This window comes from Erpetoichthys calabaricus, chromosome 3 (genome assembly GCF_900747795.2).
Source record: "Erpetoichthys calabaricus chromosome 3, fErpCal1.3, whole genome shotgun sequence".
Classification (NCBI taxonomy): Eukaryota; Metazoa; Chordata; class Cladistia; order Polypteriformes; family Polypteridae; genus Erpetoichthys; species Erpetoichthys calabaricus.
In genome coordinates, this window is record NC_041396.2 from 124,735,690 (window position 1) to 124,758,517 (window position 22,828).

At 41.2% G+C, this 22,828-nt stretch overlaps 1 protein-coding gene across 1 annotated transcript in view; it reads left to right on the forward strand.

The window, feature by feature from the left end:
* elp3 (elongator acetyltransferase complex subunit 3) overlaps positions 1 to 22,828 on the forward strand; it is a 435,450-nt gene that overhangs the window by 185,229 nt on the left and 227,393 nt on the right. The window lies entirely within an intron of this gene.

The following is a 22,828-nucleotide window of genomic DNA, read 5'->3' on the forward strand; positions in this document are numbered from 1 at the left end:
CGTGCATATATACAACCTTCGTAAACATTACTAAACGAAGGGTTTGTATATGCGGTGGTGTGCGCGTTCGCGCTCAGGCGGCGGTTGTATTGTGACCTGAAGTTTAGTTTACAGGTTGTGTTGTGTTGTTTGGGCGCCGGAGTCTTGGAAGCCGCTGGGTTTGACTCTGGATCGCTGAGGCACAGTGCACGTGCGCTTTCAGTGCGTCTGGCCTATGGCATCCGTGCATATATACAACCTTTGTTTAGTAATATAGATGGTGAAGGTGAGATACAATATACAGACCGTGAGCTATTAAGGGAGGCACTTAAAAACTTGGAAATTATAGAAGTACAGTTTGTTTAAATTGGCTGAAATTTAACAAATCACTAGTATCATATATTTATTCTTGAGGGCATAAAGTACATAAAATCTTAGCACATATTTTTTTAAAAACCTTTCTCCACAGGGAATGTTCCTTTTAGACTATAGATTAGCAAGCATTACCCAATTGTATAAAAAATGATGGGGCTGATCCAAGTAACTATAGTCCAGGAATCTTAATGTGCATCACAGGTATAATAATGGGATGAATAGACTAAGCAGTACATGTCTAAAACAGAAGTATTAGCAACTTCTGGCAACGAATTTAGCAACGAACTGGCTGCGCTGGTGAAAAATGTCAGAACCTACAGAGACTGCAGTTTGTTGTGTTTTTGCGCAACGTGGCTAACTACCACCATCCCAGATGCTAACATGGAGCTACCCGGGTTTAGCACAGTTAGAGCGGACAGAGATGCAAGTACCTGTGGGAAGCACAAAGGAGGAGGACCCGTTCTCTATGTTAATACACGGTGGTGTAACTCTGGACATGTTAACGTCAAAGTCTCCACTTGCTGCAGGGACATCGAACTGTTGGCCTTAAGTTTGCGTCCCTATTACTTGCCCAGAGAGTTTGGACACGTCATTGTGTACATCCCTCCTTGGGCAGACGTGGAGACAGCGAGTGACATCATCCATTCTGCTGTTGCTAAGTTACAAACGCAGCACCCTGAGGCGCTTGTGCTAATCGCTGGAGACTTTAACCATGTGGCGCTGCCTGTGCTTGGGAAAGCAGATCATAACCTGGTTCTGCTTCAGCCTCACTACACACCAAGAGTGAGGGTCCTACCTACAACCACACGATCATTTAGGAAGTGGACCATGAGAAGGCTCTGAGAGAATGTTTTGGAACTACAGACTGGGATATCCTGCAGGGATCACATAGTAAGAACATTAAGGAAGTTGTTGACTTCACTACTGACTACATCAACTTCTGTATGGACATTGTAGTTCCAGTAAGAACTGTACGCTGCTATGCTAACAACAAGCCATGGATTACAAGTGACATCAAGGGCCTTTTGAACCAGAAGAAAAAGGCTTTTAAAGGCGGTGATCAGCATGAGCTCAAGCACGTACAGAAGGAACTCCGAGTCCAGCGAAGGGCAGCGAAGGAGCAGTACAGAGAAAGCTGGAGCAGAAGTTGCAGAATAACAGCATGAAGGGAATGTGGGATGGGATGAAGATCATCACTGGCTGCAGCTCGAAGCGGGGTACCACCATCGAGAGAGACGTGAAGAGAGCAAACCAAATGAACAACTTCTTTAACAGGTTTGACCACCCTAACCCACTCTCACTTCGGAGTACTGTACCCTCCACACATCCTTCTGCTGATACCAACATAGGAGAGGCATCCCCACCCATAATTACAACAGCGCAAGTGATCAGAGAGCTTGAGGAGACTTCGTGCCAGCAAAGCAGTGGGTCCAGATGGAGTATCGCCACGACTGCTGAAGGTCTGTGCATCGGAGCTGGGGGGGTCCTCTACAGCGCATCTTCAACTTGAGCCTGGAACAGGGGAGAGTCCCGAGGCTTTGGAAAACATCTTGCATCACCCCAGTCCCAAAGGTGTCACGCCCTAGTGAGCTGAATGACTTCCGGCCTGTTGCTCTGACATCACATGTGATGAAGACCATGGAGAGGCTACTGCTTCACCACCTGAGGCCACAGGTTCAACACACCCTCGACCCTCTGCAGTTTGCATATCAGGAGAAGGTGGGAGCGGAGGATGCCATCATCTATATGCTACATCGATCCCTCTCTCACTTGGACAGAGGCAGTGGTGCTGTAAGAATTATGTTTCTAGACTTCTCTAGCGCCTTCAACACCATCCAACCTCTGCTCCTTAGGGACAAGCTGACAGAGATGGGATTAGATTCATACCTGGTGGCATGGATCGTGGACTATCTTAAAGACAGACCTCAGTATGTGCGTCTTGCGAACTGCACGTCTGACATTGTGGTCAGCAACACAGGAGCGCCACAAGGAACTGTACTTTCTCCGATCCTGTTCAGCCTATATACATCGGACTTCCCACACAACTCGGGAGTCCTGCCACATGCAAAAGTTCGCTGATGACACTGCTATCGTGGGCTGCATCAGGAGTGGGCAGGAGGAGGAGTATAGGGACCTAATCAATGACTTTGTTAAATGGTGCGACTCAAACCACCTACACCTGAACACCAGCAAAACCAAGGAGCTTGTGGTGGATTTTAGGAGGCCCAGACCACTCATGGACCCCGTGATCGTCAGAGGTGACTGTGTGCAGATGGTGCAGACCTATAAATACCTGGGGGTGCAGCTGGATGATAAATTAGACTGGACTGCCAATACTGATGCTCTGTGTAAGAAAGGACAGAGCCAGTTATACTTCCTTAGAAGGCTGGCGTCCTTCAACATCTGCAATAAGATGCTGCAGATGTTTCTATCAGACGGTTGTGGCGAGCGCTCTCTTCTACGCGGTGGTGTGCTGGGGGAGGCAGCATTAAGAAGAAAGACGCCTCACGCCTGGACAAACTGATGAGGAAGGCAGGCTCTATTGTTGGCATGGAGCATGACAGTTTGACATCTGTGGCAGAGCGACAGGCGCTCAGCAGGCTCCCATCAATTATGGAAAATCCACTGCATCCACTAAACAGTGTGATCTCTGGACAGACTGCTGTCACTGTCCTGCTCCACTGACAGACTGAGAAATCGTTCCTCCCCCAAACTATGCAACTCTTCAGCTCCACCCAGGTGGGGGGGGTGGGGTAAACGTTGACATTATATAAAGTTATTGTCTGTATTTACCTGCATTATTATCAATGTTTAATATTGTTTTTTGTATCAGTGAGGTGCTGCTGGAGTATGTGAATTTCCTCTTGGGATTAATAAAGTATCTATCTATCTATCTATCTATCTATCTATCTATCTATCTATCTATCTATCTATCTATCTATCTATCTATCTATCTATCTATCTATCTATCTATCTATCTATCTATCTATCTGGGGTTCAGACGAAGAAGGTTATGTTTCACTATCCATCCATCCATTTTCCAACCCGCTGAATCTGAACACAGGGTCACGGGGGTCTGCTGGAGCCAATCCCAGCCAACACAGGGCACAAGGCAGGAACCAATCCTGGGCAGGGTGCCAATCCACCGCAGGACACACACAAGCACACCAAGCACACACTAGGGCCAATATGCTGGAATTCTATGAGGAAGCAACAAAAGCCTACAATAGGTGATGTGCATATTATTTTCTTTATCTTGATTTTCAGAAGGCTTTTGATAAGGTACCAAAAGAAAGGTTAGTGATCACAATGAAAAAATTTCCAGGTGTAGTGGTTTGTAGGCAGGTATAAAATTGGCTCAAACTCAAGAAGCAAAGGGTTATGTGGAGGGAACATTTTCGAATTAGGTGATTTCAAGTGGTGTCCCTCATGGATCAGTGCTTTAATAAACATAAATGATCTATACAAGAATCTAATCAACTAGCTGGTTAAATTTGAAGATATTACCTTGGACAACATATATTATGGGGCAAATTTGTATCTGATGAAAGTTAATGTAAGTAAATTTAAAATAGTTAAAATTTTAAAATTTTAATTTGAATACACAATGGGAGGTTTGATACTTGGACCTTGGAGTCCTAATGTGCAGAATTATTATATACATCCAGACTGTGTACAGAAGTGATCAGCAAAGTTTATCGAATATTAGGTTGTATATCGTAATGTGTAGAGTACAAATCAAGGGAGGATGACCTCACCTCAGACTACTTTTTTTCAGTTTTGGTCTCTGTATTAACAAAAAAAGATGGAGCATAGTTTTTCATCATGCGAACAACCATTGGCACATAGAGTAAATTTCTAAGAATTATGGTGCAGTGCAGGATTTTAGGGACCTTCAAATCTCGACTTGATATTGTCGAGATTGTTTTGGGCAATGTAGTTGAATAGGATAGACAGGCTATTTAAGCTTAATGGCCTATTCTCATCAAAGTTTTCTAATGTTCTAATGTAGTGCAAACTGCTAGTCTCAGGTTCTGTCATAGCATCTCTGTTGGGTTGAAGTCTGGACCTTGGCAAGGCCACTCCAAAACTTTTAAATTTTGCTTCTGCTGACCCATTTAGTTTTAGAGTTGCCTTTGTATTTTCAGTCATTGTAATATTGCTCAACCCAGTTAGACTTTGGCTTCAGGTCATAGACAGATGAACAGACATTTTCCTTAACAACATTCAGGTAAAATGCATTAATGATCTTATCAGGGATGGGAAAATAGACTCTTAGATTAAGTGAAACGTGGCTCTTTTGTGATGATGTGGAATGTTAATTGAAGCAGCACCTCTAAATTGTTGATTTCTTTGTTTGATTCGCCAAGGTAAAAATGGTGGCGGTTTAGCAAGAATTTACTTGAGCCAATTAAACTATAAAGATGCCGGTTTGGTACTTTTGCATCTTATTATCTTAACTGTGGTTATTCAAAGAGTGTTGCAGTTTCTCGTATTGACCGTTTATAGAACTCCAAAATATAATGCATCTTTTATTGAGGAATTCTCAGACTTGTTATCTATAATAATAGCTAACTATAACAGTTTCCTAATTATAGGTGATTTCAGTTTTCATGTGGATAATCAATGTGACCTGAAACTAAGAGAATTCAAGAACTTACTTCACTCTTTTGATCTTACCATGTCACTCAGCCCCTACTTAAGGGAGGAAACACTGGATTTAGTTTTTTCAAAAGGATTAAAAGTTGAAGTGAGGCAAATAGTGGATATCAGTACAGTATATCGAACCATTTCTGCATATTGTTTGATGTAGAAATACGGATAACTACAACCCCAAATCAGAAAAAGTAAGTAAGGAATAGAAAATGCAAATAAAAAAAATGCAGTGATTCTTAAATTTACTTTGCCTTTTAACTCATTGCACATAGTATAAACCCAAGATATTTCATGTTTTGTCAGGTCAACTTCATTTCATTTGTTAATGTACATCTATTCCTGCATTTTAGGCCTGAAACACATTTCAAATAAAGTTGGGACGGGAGCAAATTAGGGCAAGTATTGAGGAAAAAAATTAAATAATGATATGGTTTCAAACAGGTTATGTCAACAGCTGATTGTAATCATGAGTTGTTACAAAAGCAGTTTCCACAAAATCAATACTCCTCGAAGGGATTTGAATGTTTCTCCTTCTGCAGTGTATAATATTATTAAACAATTCAAAGGATCTGAAGGAATTTCAGTGCGTAAAGGACAAGGGCTCAATCCTAAGCCGAAAACCAATGATCTCCAATCCCTTAAACAGCACTGCATCAAGAACCGTCACTAATCTTTAGCTGATATAACCACATGGGCAAGGGATTACTTTGGCAAACCTTTGTCAAGCGCTACAATATGGAGTTTTACTCAAATGCCACTTAAAACTTTACTGTGCAAAAAAGAAGCCTTATGGTATCCATATCCAGAAACGGTGTCAAGTTCTCTGGTCTTTGATGCATCTGGGATGGTCCATCACTCAGTGGAAACATGTTTGGTGGTTAGACGAATCAGTATTCCAGATCTTTTTTGGAAGAAATGGGACTCTGTGTGCTATGGACCAAGGACGAAAGGGACCATCTAGACTGTTAATAGCAACAAGTCCAAAAGCCAGGATCTGTCATGGATTGGGATTGTGTCGGTGCCCTTGGCAAAGGTAATTTATATTTCTGTGATGGCAGCATTAATGCAGAAAAGTACATTGCGTTTTTAGAGCAATGTATACTGTCTTCAAAATGTCTATTGTACAGGGACATCAATGCATTTTTCAACAAGAAAATGCAAAACCACATTCTGTACACATTACAAAGGCATGACTGTGAAAGAAGATGGTGCTGGTACTGGACTGGCCTGCCTGCAGTCCTGACCCTTTCCCCAGTAGAGAATGTGTGGAAAATTTTGAAAAGAAAAATGTGACAATGAAGACCCTATACTGTTGCACACCTTAAGATGTGTTTGCAGGAAGAATGGAACAAAACGTTCAAGTAAGTTCAAGTTCAGTGTTTTTCAAATTGAAGTTAATTCTTTACATCATGTATATGGTGGCATGGATCGTGGACTATCTTAAAGACAGACCTCAGTATGTGCGTCTTGGGAACTGCACGTCTGACATTGTGGTCAGCAACACAGGAGCGCCACAAGGGGACTGTACTTTCTTCTCCGGTCCTGTTCAGCCTATATACATCGGACTTCCAATACAACTCGGAGTCCTGCCATGTGCAAAAGTTCGCTGATGACACTGCTATCGTGGGCTGTATCAGGAATGGGCTGGAGGAGGAGTATAGGGACCTAATCAATGACTTTGTTAAATGGTCCGACTCAAACCACCTACACCTGAACACCAGCAAAACCAAGGAGCTGGTGGTGGATTTTAGGAGGCCCAGACCCCTCATAGACCCAGTGATCATCAAAGGTGACTGTGTGCAGATGGTGCAGACCTATAAATATCTGGAGTGCAGCTGGATGATAAATTAGACTGGACTGCCAATACTGATGCGCTGTGCAAGAAAGGACAAAGCCGTTATACTTCCTTAGAAGGCTGGCTTCCTTCAACATCTGCAATAAGATGCTGCAGATGTTCTATCAAACAGTTGTGGCGAGCGCCCTCTTCTACGCAGTGGTGTGCTGGGGAGGGCAGCATTAAGAGGAAAGACGCCTCACGCCTGGACAAACTGGTGAGGAAGGCAGGCTCTATTGTTGGCATGGAGCTGGACAGTTTTAACATCTGTGGCAGAGCGAAGGCGCTCAGCAGGCTCCTATCAATTATGGAGAATCCACTGCATCCACTAAATAATGTCATCTCCAGACAGAAGAGCAGCTTCAGCGACAGACTGCTGTCACTGTCCTGCTCCACAGACAGATTGAGGAGATCGTTCCTCCCCCAAACTATGCGACTCTTTAATTCCACCAGGGGGGGGTAAACGTTAATATTTAACATTATACATAGTTATTGTCTGTTTTTTTTCACCTGTATTATTATCATTCTTTAATTTAATATTATTTATTGTATCAGTATGCCTGCTGCTGAAGAATGTGAATTTCCCATCGGGATTAATAAAGTATCTATCTATCTATCTATCTATCTATCTATCTATCTATCTATCTATCTATCTATCTATCTATCTATCTATCTATCTATCTATCTATCTATCTATCTATCTATCTATCTATCTATCTATCTATCTATCTATCTATCTATCTATCTATGCATTTGACGTGTGAATTTGTGTTCTGAAGTGACGCTCTTTTTGTAAATAAAAAACAAATACCTTACCTGCAATACCACTTTACAATGATGGCTATAGGGAATGGAGGAGAAGCTTAGAAACCTACCAAATACTATACATCCAATTATCAAGTCGTGACAGTTGTTAAATGTTGATCCACATCTTCTGAATCACATACACATTGTAAAAATGATTTATACATAAACAAAAACACAATAGTGTTATGAGATCCAGTCGTTGGCAATAGCTGAGCACTACCTGTGCATCAGCCATTCACCCCCATGGGGTGTGGTTTCCTCCCGAAAGACCAAATCACACCCATTTCGTACCACATGGTTGATTTAATTTTGATTTACTTACGCATTTATGTGAGAACTCACGCAAACGAATAGAAAATGTATGCTTATCATAAGAAAAACAGTACTAGGAATATGCAATAAAATGACTATTTCCAGATCCCTTTTGTTTGTCACACACATGTCAGAAACATTGATGCTTTATATGGGTGTGTGACCCATGTAACTGAGGACTGAACTTGCACAGACATTTGCTTTGAAAATAAAGACCGTATATACTCGTGGATAAGCAAAGATTTGATTTTACAGTATAATTTCTGGTATATTACAATGTCGGTCGTATAAGTCGAATGTGGAAAATTTACGCTGTTGGTACAAGGGATTATGATATGCTAATGCCCACCTGACAGAGTAACCACAGATCACACTGCCTTTATTTCTATGTGGGTGCGGCAAAGCACTGTATCAGTGCGTCCTCCTAACCTCCCTCCCTCTCTCTCTCTCTCTCTCTCTCTATTGTGCCTGCATGACCACACGGTAATACCCAAACAATTCCAAAGCAATATTTGCAGATTTGTGTTTTTTGTATCTTACACTCTCATACACTTTTATCAAAAGAAAATATGAAGCTGGTTTTAAATTGTCGTTGAAGTAGCGAAAGAAATTGGTAACTGCACTGCTGCAACAAAATTTGATGTGTCTGAGAAACTGATGCGAGTTTGGAGGAGGCAAGAAGATGTAAAAGAAAAAAAAATAATAATAAGTTCACATTTTTGAATGGTGTATAAGTCGGGGTATGATTTTATGATTGATATGTGAGCATATACGGTAATTTTAAAGCAAAAAATAAGTAAAATCTGCAGCAAATAACTGATGATGCTGTATGCTATGGCTGTTTCAGTTTGCCATTTAAAAATGATGATACCTGTGAAAAGTATTCACCTACTTGGACGTTTTCATATTGTATTGCTATTTAACATTGACATTAGAATTTTATTCTGCTGATCAGTGTCAGTAATCAGTTCTGTTTACCACTATGTTTATTTATACAATGTATCATCTTTGGATTGGTCTTTATTTTTAGGGTTTAAATCTTTGTTTACCACTATGTTTATACAATTTATCTTCTTTGAATCAGTCTTTATTTTATAGTGCCACTAACAGAATAAACCATTCCAAAAACCTTTGCAGCTATTTATGTATTTATTATTACTGTAGACTGGTTGAATGCTAAGGTTATTGTTCTTTGTAGTCCGTAAACCTCAATCCCTTTAATAGGTTCCCCTCCACACTGTTTTTTTAATAATCTGTTTAATCAAATTGTGGATTTGTATAGGAAGTCATATTTACTTTTAGTTAATCGACCAATTGAGCAACTGTAGTCAATCACCTATTACACTGCACAACAATTTTTTTGAAAAGTGTTACTTCCTTAACACTAGAATTACCAGAGCCTACGAAAAAAACGTGTAGATCCGGCCCACCCTAAATCCTTTCGCACCTCTCCCTCAGCATCTTTTGTCCTGTAAATGTGCCGATTACGACAAGCAGCAGCAGCCTGCTATTCCATCCCCCACCACTGCAGACCGTGCACAAACTTCTCCCAGCTCATGCCTTGATTGATTATCTGGGAGTCAAGTGCTGGAGTTTTAGAGTGGAAATAATAGATCGTTATTTGGAACACCTGCATTTCATGCGTGTTCCGTTTCTATAATAATCTGTGTAAACACATTGTTAAAACAGAAACGTTGTCATATTTTAGTAGTAAATGACAAAATGTTGGCATAAACTGTATAATGTGTGAAGCCTAAAGTCCAAAGATCAAATAAACACTTTTCACAAAAGGTTCAAGGACGATACAACAGCTTCCATGGCGTAGCGGTAAGATTTGCTGACTTGTAATCAAGAGTCCTCAGTTCGATCCCGTCTGCCTCCTGTATTTTCTGTTTTCAGTAGAGAGCTGCTCTTATTGTTAATATTATACAGTACACAACATACATTTGGTTTGCGTCTGTAACAGATGGTGTACATTTATGGGACTTGTGAAAGTTACCTTTTTTTTTTACTTTTATTCTCTCACTCACGATCGCGATACATACTACTGCCCTAGGGATCTGATGCTGTTAGTTTTTATTTGAAACTGGGAATAACTGTAGATGTTAGTGGTGTTTTGAGGCAGTGGAACTGGACATTCTCTGATCTGTAGAGATAAAAAACTGACACACAAACAACGCTGATGAATCTGCCTTCTTCGTATCTCACCGTCACTTGATTTTTTTTATTCAGTTTTATTGATTGTTCCTGCTCACCGCTGAATTAGTATGCCATCTTATGGTCTATGTTTTTGTTTTTTGACATCAGAGACATAGGTATATATGATATTTGGAATTATTCATTTTATGACCTAGATAGATAGATAGATTTTTAATCCATCCATCCATCCATTTTCCAACCCGCTGGAATCCGAACACAGGGTCACGGGGGTCTGCCGGAGCCAATCCCAGCCAACACAGGGCACAAGGCAGGAACCAATCCTGGGCAGGGTGCCAACCCACCGCAGTAGATTATTAATCCCAAGGGGAAATTCACATACTCCAGCAGCAGCATACTGATACAAAAAAACAATATTAAATTAAAGAGTAATAAAAATGCAGGTAAAAACAGACAATAACTGAATAATGTTAATGTTTACCCCCCCGGGTGTATTGAAAAGTCGCATATTTTGGGGGAGAAACGATCTCCTCTGTCTGTCAGTGGAGCAGGACAGTGACAGCAGTCTGTCGCTGAAGCTGCTCCTCTGTCTGGAGAATGACACTGTTTAGTGGATGCAGTGGATTCTCCATAATTGATAGGAGCCTGCTGAGCACCTGTCACTCTGCCACGGATGTCAAACTGTCCAGCTCCATGCCAACAATAGAGCCTGCTTTCCTCACCAGTTTGTCCAGGCATAAGGCGTCCTTCTTCTTAATGCTGCCTCCCCAGTACACCACCTTGTAGAAGAGGGCGCTCACCACAACCATCTGATAGAACATCTACAGCATCTTATTGCAGATGTTGAAGGACAACCAGTCTTCTAAGGAAGTATAGTCGGCTCTGTCCTCACTTGCACAGAGAATCAGTATTGCCAGTCCAGTCCAATTTATCATCCAGCTGCACTCCCAGGTATTTATAAGTCTGCACCCTCTGCACACAGTCACCTCTGACGATCACGGGGGTCCATGAGGGGTCTGGGCCTCCTAAAATTCACCACCAGTACCTTGGTTTTGCTGGTGTTCAGGTGTAAGTGGTTTGAGTCGCACCATTTAACAAAGTCCTTGATGAGGTTCCTATACTCCTCCTCCTGCCCACTTCTGATGCAGCCCACGATAGTAGTGTCGTCAGCGAACTTTTGCACGTGGCAGGACTCTGAGTTGTATTGGAAGTCTGATGTATATAGGTTTAACAGGACCGGAGAAAGTACAGTCCCCTGCGGCGCTCCTGTGTTGCTGACCACAATGTCAGACCTGCAGTTCCCGAGACACACATACTGAGGTCTGTTTGTAAGATAGTCCACGATCCATGCCACTAGGTATGAATCTACTCCCATTTCTGTCAGCTTCTCCCTAAGGATCAGAGGTTGGATGGTGTTGAAGGGCGCTAGAGAAGTCTAGAAACATAATTCTTACAGCACCACTGCCTCTGTCCAAGTGGGAGAGTGATCAGTGTAGCATATAAATGATGGCATCCTCCGCTCCCACCCTTCTCCTGGTATGTGAACTGCAGAGAGTCGAGGGCGTGTTGGACCTGTGGCTTCAGGTGGTGAAGCAGCTGCCTCTCTATGGTCGTCTTCACATGTGACGTCAGAGCGACAGGCCGGAAGTCGTTCAGCTCACTAGGATGTGATACTTTTGGGACTGGGGGTGATGCAAGATGTTTTCCAAAGCCTTGGGACTCTCCCCTGTTCCAGGCTCAGGTTGAAGATGCGCTGTAGAGGACTCCCCAGCTCAGACACACAGACCTTCAGCAGTCGTGGTGATACTCCATCTGGACCCGCTGCTTTGCTGGCACGAAGTCTCTTCAGCTCTCTGCTCACCTGCACTGCTGAAATTTTGGGTGGGAATGTCTCTCCTATGCTGGTATCAGCAGAAGGATGTGTGGAGGGTGCAGTACTCCGAGGTGAGAGTGGGGTTAGGGTGGTCAAACCTGTTAAAGAAATTGTTCTCTTCACGTCTCTCTCGATGGTGGCACCCCACTTCGAGCTGCAGCCAGTGATGAGGCTTCATCCCATCCTACACTTCATTCATGCTGTTATTCTGCAAGTTCTGCTCCAGCTTTCTCCTGTACTGCTCTTTCGCTGCCCTGAGCTGGACTCGGAGTTCCTTCTGCACACGCTTGAGCTCATGTTGATCACTGCCTTTAAAGGCCCTTTTCTTCTGGTTCAAAAGGCCCTTGATGTCACTTGTAGTCCATGGCTGCTTGTTAGCATAGCAGCGTACAGTTCTTACTGGAACTACAATGTCCATACAGAAGTTGATGTAGTCAGTGGTGCAGTCAACAACCTCCTAAATGTTCTCACTATGTGATCCCTGCAGTATATCCCAGTCTGTAGTTCCAAAGCAGTCTCTCTGTGCCTGCTCTGCCTCAGGGGAACACTTCCTGAATGAGTGTGTGGATGTAGGTCGCTCCGTCACTCTTGGTTTGTAGTGAGGCTGAAGCAGAACCAGGTTATGATCTGCTTTCCCAAGCTCAGGCAGCGGGGTGGCGCTGTATGCGTCTTTAAGTATAGTACATTTTGGAAACATTGTGGCACGGATGCAACATTCCTCAGTTTTATTCTCTGAATCACAATCACGCTGTACCCCTCCCTCCAACCCTGCCCCTCCTGATCTGATTCTAAGTAACAGCGCCAGCATAAATTTACACCCGATCTGATGCTGTTTGTTTTCAAATAATATTGCATTAGTGCGATGATGTTTTCTGGATGGTACTATTCAGGTCATAAAATGATTTCTTCAAACTGTCACATATATTGTCTCTCTTTCAGGTATGCAATAGAAACCACATTATACAGAGAAGTGTGCGCATTGCAACAGGTACACACGGCATAAATGTTGGAAAGACAGGTCCTTGCGTTTGTTTGAACTGTTAACATTGGAATGTGATGATTGCATATAGCGCTGAACTGACCTGTCCGTACTATTGTTGCCTCTGCATGTCCTGGAGTACAAAAGAAACAGCTACATGTGGCTACTGGCAAGATCGGGGGAAAAAAACACGCAGTGTTATGTGAATGAATATGAATAATGTTGCATCCATGCCACAATGGTTTTCCAAAATGTACTATACAGGTCATAAAATGAATAATTCCAAATATCATATATACCTGTGTCTGTTTTTTTTTTTTGGACATCATAGACCATAAGGGTGCATTCTAATTCAGTGTGAGCAGGAACACTCAATAAAACTGAATAAAAAAAAAATCAAGTGACGGTGAGATACGAAGAAGGGCAGATTCACCAGCGTTTGTGTCAGCTTTTATCCCTCAAGATCGGATAATGCCCAGTTCCATTGCCTCAAAACAACACTCGCATCTATAGTTACTCACAGTTTCAAATAAAAACTAACAGCGTCAGATCCCTAGGGCAGTAGTATATATCGCGATCCTGAGTGAGAGAATAAAAGTGGAAAAAAAAGGTAACTTTCAAAAGTCCTATAAATGTACACCGTCTGTTACAGACGCAAACCAAATGTATATGTGTACTATAAAATATTAACAATAAGAGCAGCTCTCTACTGAAAACGGCAAATACAGGAGGCAGACGGGATCGAACCGGGGACATTTGATTACAAGTCAGCAAATCTTACCGCTACGCCGCAGAAGCTGTTGTATCGTCCTTGAACCTTTTGTGAAAGTTTTTATTTGATCTTTGGACTTCAGGCTTCACACATTATATAGTTTATGCCAACATTTTGTCATTTACTACTAAAATATGACAAACGTTTCTGTTTTAACAATGTGTTTACACAGATTATTATAGAAATGGAACACACATGAAATGTATGTGTTCCAAATAACGATCTATTATTTCCACTCTAAAACTCCAGCACTTGACTTCCAGATAATCAATCAAGGCATGAGCTGGGAGAAGTTTGTGCACGGTCTGCGGCGGTGGGGGATGGAATAGCAGACTGCTTGCTGCTTGTCTTAATTGGCACATTTACAGGACCAAAGACGCTGAGGAGAGGTTGCGAAAGGATTTAAGGTGGGGCCGATCTTAGAGTTTTTTTCGTAGGCTCTGGTAATTCTAGTGTTAAAAGTTTTTTGCTGGTTGACAGGTACCTGCTGGGTATGCACAAATATAGTTTTTGGTTTTACTGTATACTTTTGGAACTCTGAGAATTATATGTTTACTGACAATAACATATTTAGTCCACGTTTATGTTTTGCATAAGCTATTAAATTCAACAGAATTAAAAGTGTTTTGCTGCTGATTTTCTGTTTGTATTCAATGTCTGGTGCATCACGTTGCAGTGTCCAACAGTAGTCAGCAAGCACTGACAGATTCCAGTTGCCCTGTATCGTTTCTCCATCGTAGCAATGTCCTGGTGAAAACTTTCACCGTGTTCGTCACTGACAGCACCGGAGATTTCTGGGGAAGAAGTCCAAGTGTGAGTGGAGGAAATTAATCTTTGAGTGGCATGTTGCACTTTATTTGTCTTACATACTTTAAGAAGTTTGTCTACCAACTGAATGAAGTTTGGGGGCTCTGTAATTCCCCAGAATATTGTCAACAACATTTTTGAAGGCTTGTCACTCATAACATGTCTGATCTGGGGGCCAACAAAAATGCCCTCTTTGATCTTGGCATCAGTTATTCTTGGGAACTTCTGTCTTAAATAACGAAAACCTTCGCCTTCCTTGTTTAGGTGCTTTTCAACGAAATTCTTCATGAATCCCAGTTTTTATGTGAAGAGGAGGCAAAAAATTATCTTTGCCGGGGTCGACAAGCGATTCATGTGCCACATTTTTCTGTCCTGGAACTAACTTTTTACAGAGTGGCGCCAGTTCTGTTGAGAATAGTGCGACTCTTCGGCACTGCTGTCCCATTCACAGATGAAAACAACAGTACTTTGTATAGCTGGGCTGCAGTCCTAGTAACAGAGCAACGACTTTAAGATCTTCACAGATATTCCAGTTGTACCTGCTATACTGGAGCGTGCTTCAGTAACAGTTCCATATTCTTATACGTTTCTTTCATGTGTGCTGCATAGCCAACAGGTACTGAAAGATAAATGTTGCCTTTGTGTAGCAGAACAGCTTTCAGGCTTAACATTGATGAATCATTGAAGAGACGCCACTCCTCCGGTTGTGATCACAAACCAAGGCTGAGACAATCCTTCAGTGTCACAACAGAAACAGAGACTGTTGACGTTGTGCAAAAAATTTGGTTATATCATGATGGTCGGCCTCGAAACACAGCAATTTTTGTACCTGGTGACAGCAAACTCCATTCCTGCAGTCCTTGAACCCAGCAGCTCGGCCTTCGTTTTTGACAGACCCAGATCTCTGACCAAATTGGTTCAATTTGGACAGATGTGGATCGCTTGATGAGCATGGTTCAAAATCCGGTTCAGTGTCACTGTCAGTACTCTGCATTAATGTTTCTTCATTTGGTTCATCTAAGGTCCAATCCTCTGGTGGTTTCGGAATTGGAAGACTGTCATCATGTGGCACGGGGTCTCATTGCTTGAAGGCAGATTAGGATATTCAATTGACTTCCTTGTTTTGTGGCAGAGAAACCAACACATTAGTCAAACAGAAGTAACAGTCCCATCACATGGTCTTTCTGTTCTCGCCATAAGTCATCGAACAGCAAATTGCAGTCATCGTTTCGAGTGCCTCTGACCAGGCTCTCAGACTGACAGCACATGTCGTACAGCAAATGTGAGGCACCCATTCCGTGTCTTGATCACCATTTTACAGCCGGAAATACGGATGATTAGCTTTGTTCACAAGAGCAGTCATACAACGTCTCTGAGACGCAAGGTGTATATTCGCCACAGATATAGGCAGAATGTATCGCAGCTGTTACGACATTGACAAGACCTATCGCCCAACACCAAAACGTCTATAGCATCAAGCTTACTTACTGTTATATTGCTACAGATACTATACTATACTTTACTATACTGATACTATACATACATAACCAAATGAGCAGGATCGGTGTATGGAATGCAAGCCACCGTATAGGAGCATGCTGAGGACAGCGTCAAGCTCGTTCAGTACCTGCCCAGGGATGTCAACTTCCACAGAACAGCTTCCAACCTGGCCTGGTTTTCATGCCTGGACAGCTGCACAAACCGTTGTTGACAAGTCACTTATGGGATCCGAAAATGTTTTGATACAAATATAAGAAAAAATCATCACAAAACTTCTGATTTCTGTGAAACGGTACGAGATGAGGAAATTGATTTGATATTCGTGATCAGCACCCAAAAAATCTATAAGAAACACTCAACAGTGTTCAAGAAGCAAAAATTTTGTTGTGCAATGTTATAGATAGAAAGAAAGAAAGAAATTAATTTTATTTGTCCTTAGGGGATTTTTTTTTTTTTTTTTTTACAGATCTTCAAATAAATACATACATAGACAGATAAATATATAAACACACACAATTGAAAACACACCACAATGACTAAATAGAAGGAGCAATTATAGAGAAAGAAAACTTCTGATTTGGCAGTCACAATCACTTTGAGGCATTATACAGGCGTGTTGCTGTTGGTATAAAGGAGCACCAGTAGCATTTTCTAACACACTTCTGCTGAATGATTCGGTGAATGAAAGTAGTCAGTTTTAGTGTGTCAGAGAAAAGATTTGTAGCATTGTTTGTGATTGCGCTTTCTTTTCTTTTAATTGTCTCCTTTACTACTACCTCCAAGTGGTCTAGATTATGTCCCCCAACTGAGCCAGCCCTTTTAATTAGCTTGTTGACTCAGCAGCCTCTCAAAGAGGTGTTAATAGACCAGCACTCCAAAGTACAGAAAATTGCACTCGCAAGAGTTATAGAAGATGTGAAGAATGTCACTACTCACATTAAAGGTGTGAAGTCTCCTATGAAAAAAGAGCTTGCTCAGCCCTTTCTTACTTAGTTCCTCTGTGTTACAAGATCAGTCCAATGAGTCATTAATATGGACCCTAAGGTACTTGTAGGAGTGCAACACCTCTACATTCCACAGTAGGAACCAGACATAGAAGCTGTTTGGTGTGGCAACAGTCAATAAACAATTCCTTGATTTTGGTAAGGTTCGGTGTAGACAAGTCTCTTTGTACCAAGACTCACAAAGTTTTCCACCTAACTCCTACTCTGTGTCTCATCTCTGTCATTAATACACACCATAATTGCAGAATCATCTTAGAATTTCTGAAAGTGACATGACCCGGTGTTATATTTATAGTCTGTGTACAGAGTGAAGAGACAAGGAGACAGGACTGTTCCTTGTGGTGCTCAAGTTTTGCTCACATCCATATCAAAGTCTCACAGACTGTCTGCTGGACAGACATTCCCCAAGACACAATAAACTCATCCACCTGCATATCTCCGAGCTTACCCCTTAACAGGGTTAGAGAACATGGGTGTTTTCTGCAAGGAAAAGGGAAGATCTGGAAACGTAATAAAATGGTTGAAGAGCTCTTACATGCATCCATAGAGGAAAAATAATTAATATAAAAATGGTAAAAAAAAAAAAAAAAGCCAAGTTGAAAAATTATAAAATATCATGTTTTGAGCAGGCAAGTTATAGATTGAATAGCTTGCAGACTGTATGTTTAACTGGTTAATGAATAAATCTTTGCATGTGTCATTATGACGGTATACTTGTGTTTTCTACAACGTATATTTCTAGTGACTGTTTAGCATTTTACTGGATTCACTACTAACAACTTAGCCTTACTCTAAATTGTTATATTCTTTGTTGTTTTGAGGCAAACAGTCAATTGCAACAAAGAAAGTAGCTTAATAGGATTTCATGTGTTTATAGTAAGGCAAAATGCTGATCTTTAGTATTAAAAATGAAATGCTTAGAATGGCAGACAAAGAGTATTTTTGCCATTAAGTTATTTCAGGTGTTTAGTTACTGGTTCTGTAAGAATTAAACATTTTACTTGTATTTGCTGGTGTTATTTATAGCAATGTATTAATGGTACTGTGTTCACCTGACTGTCTGGAGTATGTCTGTTATAACAGGAGATTAAAGCTGCAATAATGTGTGAGTGTTCAATTTTTAAACCAGCTGCTTTTTGTTTGGAAATTCATTCATGCTTTTCTCACAATCCCTGAATTTTAGTTTCTTTTTTATGTGGGGCATAAAATAAAATCTGTAGTTTAGGAATGCCCTTTGTCACCGATTCTGTTCATAACTTTCATGGACAGAATTTCTAGGCACAGCCAGGGTGTTGAGGGGGTCCGGTTTGGTGGACTCGGGATTGGGTCACTGCTTTTTGCAGATGATGTTGTCCTGTTTGCTTCATCAGGCCGTGATCTTCAGCTCTCTCTGGATCGGTTCGCAGCTGAGTGTGAAGCGGCTGGGATGGGAATCAGCACCTCCAAATCCGAGACCATGGTCCTCAGCCGGAAAAGAGTGGAATGCCCTCTCAGGGTTGGGAGCGAGATCCTGCCTCAAGTGGAGGAGTTCAAATATCTTGGGGTCTTGTTCACGAGTGAGGGAAGAATTGAGCGTGAGATCGACAGGCGGATCGGTACCTCATCCGCAGTGATGCGGGCTCTGCATCGGTCTGTCGTGTTGAAAAAGGAGCTGAGCCGTAAGGCGAAGCTCTCAATTTACCAGTCGATCTGTGTTCCTACCCTCACGTATGGCCATGAGCTATGGGTAGTGACCGAAAGAACGAGATTGCGAATACAAGCGGCTGAAATGAGTTTCCTCCGCAGGGTGTCTGGGCTCTCCCTTAAAGATAGGGTGAGACGCTCGGTCATCTGGGGAGGGGCTCAGAGTAGAGCCGCTGCTCCTCTGCATCGAGAGGAGTCAGATGAGGTGGCTCGGGCATCTGATCAGGATGCCTCCTGGATGCCTCCCTGGTGAGGTGTTCCGGGCACGTCCAACCGGGGAGGAGGCCCCGGGGAAGACCCAGGACACGCTGGAGGGACTATGTCTCCCGGCTGGCCTGGGAACGCCTCAGGATTCTCCCGGAAGAGCTAGAAGAAGTGGCCGGGGAGAGGGAAGTCTTGGCGTCTCTGCTCGGGCTGCTGCCCCCGCGACCCGACCTCGGATAAGCGGAAGAGGATGGATGGAGTTCGGGAATGTCACAAAAAGTGATATTTCAGTACTTCTTTGGTGCCAAAGTTCTGGAAAATAATAGTACCATCTTTTTGCAGTTATCAGTAGTATATTGTAACATTTTTCTTTGTAATTTTACAGTAAAATACTGGTAGCAGAGTTGCCAGCCATTTACAGAGATGCTACTGTAATTGTCATTTACAGTATTATGCTGTAATTTCATAATACAGTAAATACGGTCACTAAAGCATTGAATAGGACATTATATTGCAACCAGTAACGGCGCACTGCATGATACCACGCAGTTAATACACTTGAGCATTTATAGTTTTCATCCTCTTTCTCTGTACGTTTAACATTAGTTTGCTCAGAGGTTGATGCACTGCTTGCTTCCTGAACAGCTCTTCTTTTCTCTACCCTAGAGGCCCACTTCTTCTCTTCTTTCATCAGCATCTTTTCACGTTAAAACTGATTAAGTCAGTGTTTTTGTTGCAATTTCTTAGTACATTTTCTTCAATATTTCGCTTTAGCTGCCTCAAGAATGATTTAAGATATTAAGAGGTAGAAGAAGTGACAGTGAAGGTGGGAGGGAACGAGAACGGCACCCGTACGCATTCGTCGCACGGCTGCACTGCTGAGTTGATTTTACAATAAAATAAAATAAAAAGAGTAATAAAAATCATCACCCGGAAAAGCGGATAGTAGACGTTACATAGTATATGTGTATGAAAGTTCAGGTCAATAGGTGAAACTGTTTGCAAGCTACAGGCGATTTAAAATCCTAGACAGACAGACAAACAGCCGCGGTAGCGTATTATATATAAAGATATCTACTGACTGAGATTAATTTAAATGAAAATTAATAATGATTCTTTCATTTGAAAAATTCCAATAAACATTTATTTTTAAGATCTCAATTACATTTACTTTTTACATTAATACATTTTTTAATTGTTAGCAGTCTTTCATTATTTCAGATAAACATAAACTGTTACAACAAAGGTGGGAAACTAACTCAATAAACAGTGCAGCATTCAGTACTAAATTTAAAAGCTGCACCAAAGTTGACTTTCATATTAGAACAGAATATGAACACCATGTTAAATAAAAATTGCCTAAACTGTCAAAATTAAAATTGAACAAAGTGGTCTTAGATGAACTCGGACCAATTTCCATTCAAAGTTCATTATCTTACAAAGTAGAAAGGAAGCATGAGGGTTTACTGTGCTTTTCTTTTTATGGACTTCTTGGCCAGTTGTCTTGGATAAAACTTTTCCTCACTTGGCCTTGGACCTTTGTTCAGGGTTGATGTCAATAAATCATCTAAATGACAAAAAGAAAGAAAAACACATCTACTTCTACAAATTTGGAATTAATAGGAAATTTAAAAAAAAAATCCACATTGGATTAATAAAATTTTAAAATAGAGGCTGCAAAGGAAAAAAAAAAACTTTATAAGGCATTTAAGACTAATGACTGCAAAGTGAATCGTTGAGCATATGAGAACATGAGAGCAACCATTAAGAAGGATATCAGGGAGGCTAAAAGACAGCTGGAGAGGAATATAGCAGATAATGGGGAAAGAAGAACCTAAGAGATTATTTCAGTATTTTAGTAGTAAAAGAACAGTCGAGGAGGAAGTGAAGTACATCAGAAATAGTAAAGAGGAATTAAAAGATAAAGACAATGAAATGACACATTTTTTAGAATGTCACTGCACACTGGAGAGATTCTGAAGGACTGGAAAATGGCAAATATCATCCCATTATATAAAAAGGATGACAGGGCAGATCCAAGCAATTCTAGGCCAGTTAGATTAACATGCATCACAGGAAAATTAATAGAAGGAGTTAAGGATAAGATTGAACAACACCTGGCAAGGACAGGAGTTATTAGGAATAGTCAGCATGGGTTCAGAAGAGGGAGGTCGTGTTTTACTTAACATGTTAGAATTCTATGAGGAGGCAACAAAAGGATATGATCAAAGTGGAGCATATGATATTATTTATCTTGACTTGATTTTTATTACTCATTTTATTTTATTGTAGAGTCAACTCTCAGCAGTGCGGCCGTGCAACGCATGCTTACAGGTGGTGTTCTCATTCCCTCCCACCTTCACTGTCACTTCTTCTACCTCTCAATATCTTAAATCATTCTTGATGCGCAAAGCAGCCATGGAATTTAACTTGTGTCGAATACTTTAGCTCTGCCTGAGATGACTTTAAACCCATATCCTTGTGGAAGAGACTTTTAACTCATCTTCGTAATCTAGTCTTCAGCTGGAACTTGGGTAGGCACCCTCACCCCCTTATCACTGATCACCACCTTTAATTCACTTTATCCATTAACTGGCAACAAAGAGGAGGATTTGCATCGACATGAGACAGTTTTCCATGAATGCTATTTTTTTCTCCCAGAGACAACACCACTAACTTATTCAATTTAATTTCCATTTGACAACATGGTTTACACATTCACTCTTTTTCTGACTTGCACTTTACTCCACTTTTGACTTACAGTCATACTTTTTACATTGCTTTATCTTTATTTTCTACTTTACTATTACAGGCCACAGGAATGCCAGGTGATCCTGATCAAAGACTCTAACATACATAGTATTGGGGAGTCTAACGCTACAGCTGAAAAAGGCAGACACCAATCCTGGTAAAAAGTCGTTTACTGTTACACTGCAGATCCAGTTAATATTGTAATTCTGAATTACGACAGATCTAAGCAATAACAAAGTCTTATCAGTTAAATAATATACAGTAATCCCTCCTCCATCGCGGGGGTTGTGTTCCAGAACCCCCCGCGAAGTAGAAACCATATGTTCATATTGTTATTTTTATATATATTAAGCCCTTATAAACTCTCCCACACTATTATAAACATTTCCCGCACAATTATACAGCATAAACCCTTTGTATTCTCTTAGATATTAGGTAAGATTCGTTGAAATTATGTATGTAAATACAGTTTATATACAGTAAAACCTAAATATTATTTTAAAGATATTGAGCGTCTCCGATATCACATATGTTACAGCCATTACGACAGACAGGCCACCAGCAATAAATACGTACAATGCAAGAAAAATTGTGTACAGTAAAATGTGTGTACAGTGACACTAAACTATGTACATGTAATAAGTACTGTACGTAGATAATTAATTATGGTTACTCACCAACAATGACACGACGACTTGTCCGATAACGATGAGTTTAATTTTACTGCACAACAAAGGATAGCATTACAGCTCTTCTAAAGGAGCCTCTTCAGGCTACTGTGTAGCACTGCCGTTGTTCTTCTTCCAGCACTCTTCAATCCAAATCCCTAAAGCAGATTCCATCCAGACTACTGCCTTATCACGTCCACTTGCAACTCATTTTGCCCCCTGGTTAAAGGACACTGCGGCCGTAGATCTTATATGCTTTTCCTCCTTTTTAAATAAAAAGAATCGTGGACTCATTGATGCTGTAATGGTGTCCTGCAGCGGTGTAGCTGTTCCCTTCCTTCAACATATCCAAAACTTTTACCTTTTCTGCAATCATTTGCATCTTCTGTTGGCGCTTGGACACGGCCCCTGAAGCAGTAGCAGGAGCAGGAGCACGTTAATGCAGAACGAGTGAGATGTGACTTCCT